The sequence below is a fragment of the Emydura macquarii genome, unplaced genomic scaffold (genome assembly GCF_026122565.2).
Source record: "Emydura macquarii macquarii isolate MOO-44397 ecotype Brisbane River unplaced genomic scaffold, CSIRO-AGI_Emac_v2 contig_2199, whole genome shotgun sequence".
Classification (NCBI taxonomy): Eukaryota; Metazoa; Chordata; order Testudines; family Chelidae; genus Emydura; species Emydura macquarii.
The window spans coordinates 553,990-564,960 of NW_027132336.1; the positions used below are offsets into that span (position 1 = coordinate 553,990).

General features: G+C 38.9%; 1 long non-coding RNA gene across 1 annotated transcript; it reads left to right on the forward strand.

Annotated features, from left to right (window-relative positions):
- Nucleotides 1-3,168: 3,168 nt before the first annotated feature.
- LOC137160333 (uncharacterized) lies at nucleotides 3,169-10,704 on the forward strand. The gene is made up of 3 exons (XR_010921845.1): nucleotides 3,169-3,298; nucleotides 9,829-9,887; nucleotides 10,435-10,704. It is a non-coding gene; the product is annotated as an uncharacterized lncRNA (long non-coding RNA).
- The last annotated feature ends 267 nt before the right edge of the window (nucleotides 10,705-10,971 follow it).

A 10,971-nucleotide genomic window follows, 5' to 3' on the forward strand; every position in this document is an offset into this window, starting at 1 on the left:
GAAATACTCAATGGGTACAGTAGATATTTCCACAATTACAACCAGATTTATGCTGTCACACTTGCACTTGGATGGAATTGCATGCACTTAGTTGAAATGCTACTGGAAATGATTGTAACATTAGGCAAAAAATTAATGTAACTGAAAAATCTAATCCTATTTAGACATTCATAATTTCCCTATTTTCTAACAAATATCTGCTAACAATAAAAAATAATGTTGATTACACATGCAATGAGAGTCCTGAACTGAAAGTTATAACCTATTTTGGAAGAGTGTACTATAACCAGTCTTAAACTTTTAACACTTAAGGTAGGAAAGAACTATGTGAAGCTAAAATTTGTTGCTTAATAGTATGTAGCAGAAGTGCTTCTGCTGTAAGTACCAAACATTTCCTAATTCGTTATTGCAGATAACTCCCTAACTTTTATTTGTGCAAACATTAACAAATACAAAGTCATACTGATTGTACTGTAGTTCACGGAGTAGGTTTGTTCTAGCTTAAACTTCCCTCCTAAAAAAGAAACAGCCAACATATTGTTTAATTTTTCTTATTCTGTAAAGACTGGAGAAAAGAAATCAACAAATGGGTCTCCATTACAAGAGGTACGAAAAATCCTACCCTGTTCTGAGTTGCACCCAAGAACTAATGCCATGGCCATAGCAATATTATTCTGAACTTATAAATATTTTTCAGCTTTGATTGTAAACGTTTCTAAAAACAGAGGGAATGAAGGAACATTTACAATGTATTACTGTGATGAATCACTGTTAATTTTCCATGTTAAACTTTGTAGGACCTGGTAAACGTGCATGTGACTCGATGAGAACTAGCTCAACAACACACCACTAAGTAGAAAGTCAAAGAACTGCGTGGCGTTTCTGTAAATTCAGTGGATACCACACCTTAGGTGTCAACCCTCCAAGATCCAAATGCGTCACAGGGGCTGTTTAATATATAAGATCAAAAATAAGAAAGACGCAGGGCCGTGAACTTCAGTATGTAGCAACTTTAAGCATGTGAGCTGTCCCAGTGACATCAATGGGACCACACGTTTAAAATTAAGCATTGATTGCGTACTTGGTTGAACTGCGGCCTAGAAATGTTGGGGGGTTCATGTCTGTCTTAATGTTTGTTCTTTGCATTCTGGTTGCGTGCACATTGTGTTAAGCCATCCACCTCAGAAAATCATGGTCCCACCTTCATTTAATATAAATGAAATAAATATGAACTATCACCAAATGTCTCTGTAACTAACCACTATTATTAGAGGGCTAATTTCTGTTAAGCATCACAAAATAGGTCTTGAGAAGGATTTGAAGTAGAAGAGGGTAATAGACGTGATAGCATATGTGTAACAAACAGGGGTTTGTGACAGGGCAGAGCAACCTGAAGGCAAATGAAATGAGAGAGTGAATAAGTATCAAAGGGCAGATTTTGATGGGACTCAAAGGTGAGGGCAAGAAGCTTCTACATGATGGAATGGAGGGAGGGGAGAAGACCCAGTGGAAGGACACAGAGTATAATGTAATCTGTCAGAGAAGAAGGAAAGAAAGACTTAGCTCAGCCATTCCTTTTTGTATGCACTGGAGAGGTGTCATGTCGGTATGAAGGAGGTCAGAGAGGACAGGGTTACTGTAATCAATACTAGATTTGAATGTTTCCTACAACCTCACTTTCAATATTTGGGAGACAAGGGCCTGGCAGTCTGGTTCTGTTCCAAACTGCAACTAACTCACTACTACAATCTTTCTTTCTTGTTTGTTTGTCAAAATTCCAAAGACTAAATATTTTTTTATTTTTGGTTAAAAACATTGTTAGGCTTGTGGACCAAAAAGCCACAAAACAAACAAACAAACAACTTAATGATGTTTTTTAAATAAAACAAAGGAAAATTATGCAATGAAACGTCTTTCTGAAATGAAAGCACTTAGTTCAGAAAGGCCAAAATGAACTGGTTTGACATTTTCAACATTTAAAAAAAAAAAAAATCTTCTGACTAAACCAACTTGCTGAAATTGACCCAAATCACAAATTGTCTTGGTCAACCCAAATCTGCATTTTCACTGAGACAAGGTTTCGTGTTAAAAATTTTGCCCAGCTCCAGTCATTAAGTGACCATAAACAAGTCACTTATTAACTTTGTGCCTCAGTTTCCTCAACTATAATATGGGGCTGAGAATCAGCATTTTGAAATCTCAGACAAATAATGTTATACTATAATAAAATACAGGGTAGGCTTTATATATTTATAGATCTGATTAATTTATAAAAAGTGAGACAGCAGGTTTATATGGACTGGCAGCAGGCAAATGTCTAACATAAATGATGCCTCTTATCTATCTAGGGATGTTCACTGTTTACAGTTAGACATTTCATAATGTTTAGGGATGCCCTTTTATACTTGCTGCTTGTTACAGCGCTTCAGCTGTAAAGTGGCAACATGCCCAATTGCTGTCCATGAACACCTAAATGTTTAATTTGGAATGCCTTCAAGATGACAATTTAAAGTTAGTAGAGATGAAAATCAGTACATCAGTTTGTTAAACAAACAGTTAATCCACATGAAAAAAAATTCAGTACTTTTGCTAAGAAAAAGTAAAGCTGATTTTATTGCACTGTTACATATTTTACCCCAAAATATCCTACATAAAATAACTGTAAAATACATTGTAAAAGCTCCAAATTACTATTTCAAAGTAGAGATAGGGACAAATTTAGTCTTGATGGAAACAGCTGCAACTTCAGTGACTCTATTTACACCATCATATGTCTGATCCTAAACGTCTAGGGTCTTATTCAACCCCCATGTAAGTCAATGGAAACAATCCCATTGGTTTTGATCAGACTTGATCCAAAATCTTAATCAGGTTCAAGTGCAGTAGAAAATTTAGTTTGTAAAATTTGACCTACTACTATACCATTGAATATTGCATAGTATTATAAGTAACTTATCCACTCTGTCCACGTTACTAGTTAGACACATGTTCATTAATTGGACCTGGTGGTCATGCAAAATCCAGGGCAGCAAGTCAACTATGCAACAGCCTATTCCTGAAGTCCAGGGGACTACTCATGGCCCAGCACCTCAAAATCTGAACAAGGAACAGGAAAGGTCCCTTTAATGAGTATTTAAGGGGAGTATTTAATAGTGTAATTGCTTCTTAAAGGTCTGAATCTCTGGGAGCCGTTTGGAAAGCTAACCGGTGGGAAGATTGCCCGCTGTTTTAACCAACACAAAGTTTTAAGGAACTCTAAGAGTCATCTGTTAGGCATCATCAGTCCTTTTGAAAGCTGGTAGGCATTAGTTGGTTTTTATTCTCTTTGTATTTATAGAATTGGCAGAATGATTTTTAAAGCATCAGTTGACTTTACTACTTAGCAAGTAATGTGTGCATTATATAACACTAACTCATCACATAACCATTTCAGTACTGGCAGGGCTGTCTAGCAAATCGGCATCTGAAGGAGAAAAATGAGACAGTTTTTATTGTATTTTATTCTCCAAGATATAAAAAGCTTCCAACCTCTGTTACTAGAGGTTTCAGAAGGAATAGTTACCGCAGAGGAATATTTTGTTTGCTCCAACATTTAGGGTAGATCGTCGCTCTCTAGCCGCATGACTTATATCTTTCCATTCTCATACTTTTTTTGCCAGATCTATCCAGCCAGATAGCTGCAACAGGCAATCTCAAGGAGATACCATTAAAGGAAAATGAATAGATAAACTTCTCCTTTCTGAACAGAACGCCTGGACTACACTAGAAATCAGTCCAGGGTGTGAAAATCCCACACCCCTGAAAGGGACAGTTAAGTTGACCTAAGTCCAGATGTAGATAGTGCTAGGTCAACGGAAGAATTCTTCTGTCAACCTAGCTACTGCCTCTCAGGGAAGTAGCTTACCTACACCAATAGGAGAACCCCTCCTGTCAGCATAGGCAGTGTTTACAGGCAGTCTTGCAGAGCACAGCTGTGCTGCTGTAGCATTTTCAGTACAGACAAACCGTCAGAAATTCTGTCTGTGTTTTTCTACAGGGTGCTGGCAAAGCACATTAGAGAGTGTGATTTGTAAAGTGTTTTAACAAGCTGCACAATAACCACCCATGTAGATACTGTTGGCGTGAACTAAAAGATACCTGGTTTGCGTTAAGGTAGTCTGCCCTTCCTCTCTGCCCCTACAGTTCATACTACAGCTGGTTGAGAATTTTCGATCAAAAGTGTTTTCTGACGGGGGGAAAAATAGCTTACATGACATTGGTAAAAGTCAGAATTTTTCCATGGAAAATTTCAAACTCTTCAATTTTACATCAGGAAAATCATAACAAAATACTTTGTTTGGGGTTGGGTTGAACTGAATCCAAATATTTCAGTTTGTTGAACTGAACTGAAATATTTAATCTTAGGTCAGTTCAACATTAAGCTATCCAGCTGAGCTGGCATAGTATCTCATGGTTGTTGAGGTTCCATTACTGTCACTCCATAAAGTTTTTCAATCTTAAATACAGAAAAAAGAGGCATGAAAGTTTTTGGGGAACTCACAAAACATCAATGTCAACAACTGTTTGGAAAAAACATTACATCTTTTGTTTTAAAAGACATTTTGTTAAAAAAAAAATTCAGCTCTAACTGTGAACATCAACAAAATTCTAACCAAACTTCCCAAAATCCTTTCTCAGCTTCTTTTGGGATCAGCATAACGCCTAAAATGGGTTCTCAGGAGTTTGTTACTTCTTTGGTTGTTTCAAAATCCTGGTTAGATTGAAAGTATCCCTTCCAGTGTTGTATCATACTAGTTTTATAATCTAGGTCTGCCAAGTAGATAACTAAAATACTTTCTAATATATTAACAGGAAACAACTCCTCCACCCCCCACTTTTTGAATGTCTTGGTAGGTATCAGCCCAACAGGCTCAACTGAATATTCAAATCCTCTATTGAATAGCCATATCAAGATGGCATAGGCTGTGGTTTTGCAACTTTCCCCATGCTAATGGATTTTGGCTAGAGCTGGTTGAAAACTCCAATTTTATTATGGCCAAAAAAAAGTGAGTGGAAAAAATTTCATTAGAAAATTTTAATGGAGAATTTTGACTCCATTTTCTATTTTTAAAAAATGGAAACAAAAGGAAATTTTCATTTTGATTAATTTCAACTTTCATTGTTTTTTTTAAACCAAATTGATTATGAAGATGTCCTTTTGAAATGAAATTAAATGAACACTTTTCAGTTTCATTTTTAAAAGTTTTTGACAAAACCGAGAACTTCACTAAAATCAAACATCGATGAAACTGCAGTTTCAATTGAAACAAATGTTGTTGGATGGATAATGTTGACCAGCTCAGGTTTCTGCCCTGACTTGGAAAGACAACCTGTAGAGGCGTAAGAGTAATTCACTTTCCATAGTATCATGGGGTGACTAGCTCTTCTTTCAGGAGAGCAAGCCCATTCTGGCCCACCTAGCTATAATCAACTGCCTAAGTGGCTGGTTATCAGCTAATGAGCACCTGGACCAGATGAGCTCTGGTAGCTTTTTCATTGGAGGGTGATGCTCGTAGGGATGGAATGATCTGGCCCCTAGGGAGTGGAGCTCCCCAGGGAACAGAGCAGGAGAACTCCCAGGAAGAGGAACTCTGAGAGGGAGCTCCCACATAGTTATAGGAGACCCAGCCTGTGCTGGTGGGAGAAGAGCTGCAATTAGCAGGAAGGCCCTGCAGAGGCAATAGCTCCAGGAAAGCAATGAAGGTTAAGAGTCTGGACCAGGGTTTGATTAACTCTCCTGTGGGCCCAGGGCTATTAGATATATGTTGAGCCCCTGCATACAAGTCTTTTTGCTAATTTAAAACAAAATGATCACAATTATGGCATTGAGGCTATTAACGCCATACTAAACTTGCTTTTTAATTAACATAAAGCTGCTTTGTGGTTAAATTTCAGTCTTAAAACATGTATAACAGGGGCTGGCAACCTATGGCACGCATGCCAAACGTGGTACGTGAGATGATTTTTAGCGGCATTCACACTCACACTGGGCCCATGTCACATGGGAGAGGGGCAGGGGGAAGGGACAGGGCCGGGAGGGGGGAGCAGCCACCACCTGGCACTGCTTGGGGCCGGGAATGGCTCCTGGGCCCACAGCACATGGGAGAGGGGCGGGGGAAGAAGGGGTGGGGTTGGGAAGGGGGAGCGGCCACCGCGCAGTGCTGCTTGGGGCTGGGAGGGGCTCCTGGCCAGGGTGCTGGGCCCATGGCATGTGGGAGAGGGGCAGAAGGGAGGAAAGGGGGAAGATGTGGCACGCCACCTCCGAAAGGTTGCCGACCCCTATTTTTGCAGGGCCCCCCTTAGCCCGAGGCCCTGGGCTGCAGCACCTAAAGCCTCTGCATTAATCCGGCCCTGGTCTGGCCATGGGACTCAGGGATGACTGAAGTTCAGCTGGAGTCTATCTCTCTTCTAAGAAGTCGAGATAAAAAGCATACTTATATTTCTGTTGAACTTTCAATTAATAAATAAGACCCTTAAAATGTGGGGGGAGATGATGCTTGATATGACAGTTTTGGTGAACTTATTGACAGCCCACCCGGGGAAATTAAGGTCTGATGTAATGCCACACCTGGTTACCAGAGGGCATGTGAGGCTGGTGCGCATAATAGCCATCATATCAACCCTAAATATCTCTTGAGACTACCAAGAAGGTGCTGGTCTTTGATTTGGATATCTGACCACTGAGAACTGGACTGTGTAAAGCAAACTCATTTGACATAGGCCAATAAACAGCCATCAAATGGCAACAATTTTTGAACCAGGGACCATGAGGTAAAAAGCTGAATAACATATTACTAATCCTCTAAATCATCTAGCTAACCCTCCAACCAACAAAACCGCCCAACATAGCTTGTAATTGTGCTGTGATCAAGTTAAGAATATATCAGATTAGATGAGTCACACAAATGTCTTGGTAAAGAACACATTATTTGTGGGATGTCTTGGGGCCCAGAATCTTATAGTGGTAGCTTAATTGTCATTCTCTCCTTTCTTGGATTAAACAAAGTTTTATCTCATTTGTCATCAAAACCATCCAACTTTTTTCAGAACAAAAGAATGGATAGAACAAATGTACAGGATGTAGAATTTGACCCCATTGCCCAAGCTTTATCTTGCAGGATACTGAGAGTTGACTCAGTTGTTTAAATGAGAAATATATACATGAACCAGAGTTAGCAAGAAAGGATTTACAATATAAACAGGGTTTGTTTTTGTTTTTGCTTGATGCCCTCAGAAGATCAAAGCTGGGCCAAAGGGCAAGTCTGTTTGTAGACCTTTTTCTTTTTTGAGTTGAATGTACATTAAACAAAAAGATTTGAACCCTAGGCCACTCTTTTAGGGATTGTCTAAGGACTGAGAGAACTTGTGAACACCTAGTACACACATTTGGAATAATATAATCTTTTGCAAAGGCTAGGAGAAATAATTGTTCAAAGGGCTTGAGTATGAAATCTGTACAGAAAGCTACAAGTATTTGACAACCTTTTCCTTACTGCGGACATTTGGATTCTTTGGGAGATTCTCCCAAAGGAGAGATGTTTGTTCATTGTTTTTAGTACAAGCAAAATTCAGGCTTCCTTGAATGGAAAACATGTATTGAAATGAATGCAGAACACTGTAATTCTGGCTGGGATGTTGAGGCTGTATTTAAATCTTCTCTAATGAGATTAGTTCTCTTTTAAATGTAACTGACCTATTCAAGACCATTTATGGCTATGTGGCAGATTTAGAAGTTTCCCCACAAGTTTAATCATTGCTGCAAAATAAAATGTCATCCTTCAGCAAAGCGTTCTCAAAGGGAAAGGTTCTAATTTTTCAAACTTAGTTTCCAGTTCTAAATAAAATGACACATGGCCTGAAATAGTTATCATTAGGCCTTTCCATCTCTGGGTCATAACTGAATCAATATTCCTTTTGGATTCTAATTAAAACCAGAGTTGAGAACTGGCCTCTAGCCAACCCAGCGCATCCTGTCTCCCCTGTTTAACCTTTTAGATTAGAAACTGTTCATGGCAGTGGCTGATTTCACTTTGTGCCTCGCACTGCAGTCAGTGCTTAGCTAATATGGAATGATAAACATTCATATTGAACCTCAGACCCACACTAACTTACATGGGTTTGTGGTTTCCCAATAGTTCAGAGAACATAGTCTGAGATCATTCACATGCCTGGGAATATCAGTTAAAGTGGGGGCAGTGGGAATATAACTCTCCTTCCTCTGCTGAAAGCTTCCACTTCTCTCCCTTGCTAATCACATAAAGCATTAGACATGAAACCTTCCCACCTAAGTTACAGAACTGCAGGGGAGGTTCAGAGAGGAAGACTCAATGAAGACACACACTCCTTCCTGCACATGTTCCATCCCAACCTCCCTCAAGAGGTGCAGAAGGAATCCCATGGTGCCCAGCAGTGTTCAGGGAATATGGACCCTCTGCATGAACTCTCATCATTGTAACCCCATCCAGCAGAACTGATACACTCAGTGCTTTCCATTCCCATAAAGAAAGTGGGAGGGACAGAAGTTGCCTCACTGGCTGCAATTATTGGAAAACAAATCTCTGTGGGAGGTTATGGTCATGGTCACAGCTTTATTATTTGTTTTAATGCATTTAAAAGCAAGTGACCTGTAAGTGTTCAGTAGGCCCATTTTGTGTATTTAGTTAGCTAGTTTATTTTGATTCATAACAAATAAGGACAGGGAAATGTTCTTTACCGATCCCACTGTAAGCAGATACTGCAGCTCATGTGACAGCTAATACCATGAAGTGAGCTGAGGGTCCTGCCAATACTGGCCCTAATAAAACGCTAATAACATTGTCAGATTTAGGTTGTAACTTGCTTTCCTTCACAGGACTCCTTATCAGGATGATTTTTTTTAAACCCCATTTTTAGAGAGTTTCATGTTAAGTCTCTGGTGTTGAAGCCTAGATGGGCTCTCCTTATGGAATAAAGTCTTAAATCAATATGAAATGTACTCAAAGGGAGATAAATTATCCACATCCATCCTTTCTTCTTTGTGGGTGGCTCCCATTCCATATATACTGGGCACTTAACTAACATAAACATAATTCTGCATTATTAAAAGCATCTGGCATGCACAGAAAATGGACATCTTGGCACCATCCAGCCCTTTGTCAAGATCTAACCATGTAAGGCTGTGCTGATTTTTATTTATAGCATCAGCTTAGAGTAGAGTATGTAAATAATACAGGCACCCTCATTAATATCAGCATGAGTGAGCACTCGCCAATTGGGCAGCTCTGATTGTACTCATTTTGCTGAACAGATACTACAGCAAGTTGTGGGGAGGAGGAACTCTGCTTAAGGCCCTTTGACTTGATTTATAGCAAGATCCCTAAAGGATCCCACAGGGAAAGGTGACTTAGAGTTCACAGTATCTAAAATTTGAATAGCTTAAACCCTTAAATGACTGCAGTACCTAAATTTTCTATACATACATACATACATAAACAAATATCCCAGTTGCCAGCAAACCGCAAGCATGCATTATAGGGAGTGGAACTTGTATTTTCTTCAACTGAAAGAAGACTCTCTGGCTTTTAAGGACTTAACTTTTTCTTTCAGAGGACAATACATTACAAAGTGAAGCACTCAAGCTGGTGGAACGTATTCGTTAAATACCAGTTATTGCATGCACACATTTACACTAATCAGAATGTTTATCATTAACCAAACCAAAATGTCCGGTTTCTGCACTTGCTAGACTGGGAGGTTGTCTAGCATTTCTAAACCACATTTTACTTTCATTATTTTTATCTTGCTTTCCAGGCTTATTTCCTTTAACCAGGTCCTGGATCACCCATCTGATATTGAGCCAAATTGGGCAGGTAAGTTCAAAAGAGAAAACACCACAACTCTGTATTCCTAAATTTGGCATAAATAGTTTTCAAAGGTTTTTGGATCAGGCTGTAATTGAATAGTTCTTGATATAAGTTAATAGGCCAAGAGCCTTTAAGGAGGTTTCCATACTGCATCAAATTTGAAGCCCCCTTTTTTACTAAGGTTACCGCAATCTTCTGTACCGGTCTGGGCTCTAGTTAACCTAATAAATTTATCTAATTTACTAATATAATTAAGTGCATGTGAACTGTAACTTTATCAGCAAATAAGCCTTCAGATTTAACTTGTCTAGCCAGTTTGATGTAGCCTATATTAATTGCTTTAATTCTCAATCTGTCTTCTCTGTGAATTAGTTACCCATGAAAATGTATAATGACTGATCTGGGAAATCATCTGGATTGTATTATCCCCAGCCAGTACACCCAGTGCACCATCAATTTGGCTTTCCTTTGATGTACCAATGGGCATGGATTTAGCAGAGTGTGAGTCATTCAGTGCCAATTGATGTGATCTGTTGTCTCATATGTATTTCAGATCTTCCCTGTCAGTCTGAATTACTAAGAACTTGGGCAGACGATTTCCAGAAGGCATTTTTTCAATATACAATTTCCTCTAGCACTCTATTTCTGATTTGCTCTTTGCAATAATCCCCCTCCACTCCTTGTGTGCTCAGTCTTTGAGTTGAGACCTGTAATACATGTAAATCTGTACTAATCCATTAACACTCATCCTTCCCTATTTATTACCTCGATAATTAAAAATCAGGCAGCAAAACATCACAAGTACCCAAGTAACTAGTCTCTCTACCACTAATTAAACTCATTTTGTGTGATTTAGTCACAAGACTGGTCCCTTCCACTGCCTATCTGCCATTATTACATTTGCAGACAGACATAAGGTTTTATAATGGGCATATTCATAGAGGAATTCTCTGCAATTTACATTTGTCTTTGACTATGGAAGAATTTCTTTTTATTTCCCACTAATATTTTATTCTGCAAGGTTTAAATAATCTTTATTTCCCCACTCCAAAATCCTTTTTAATTGCTCTTTTGTAGGCTGTCAATATGC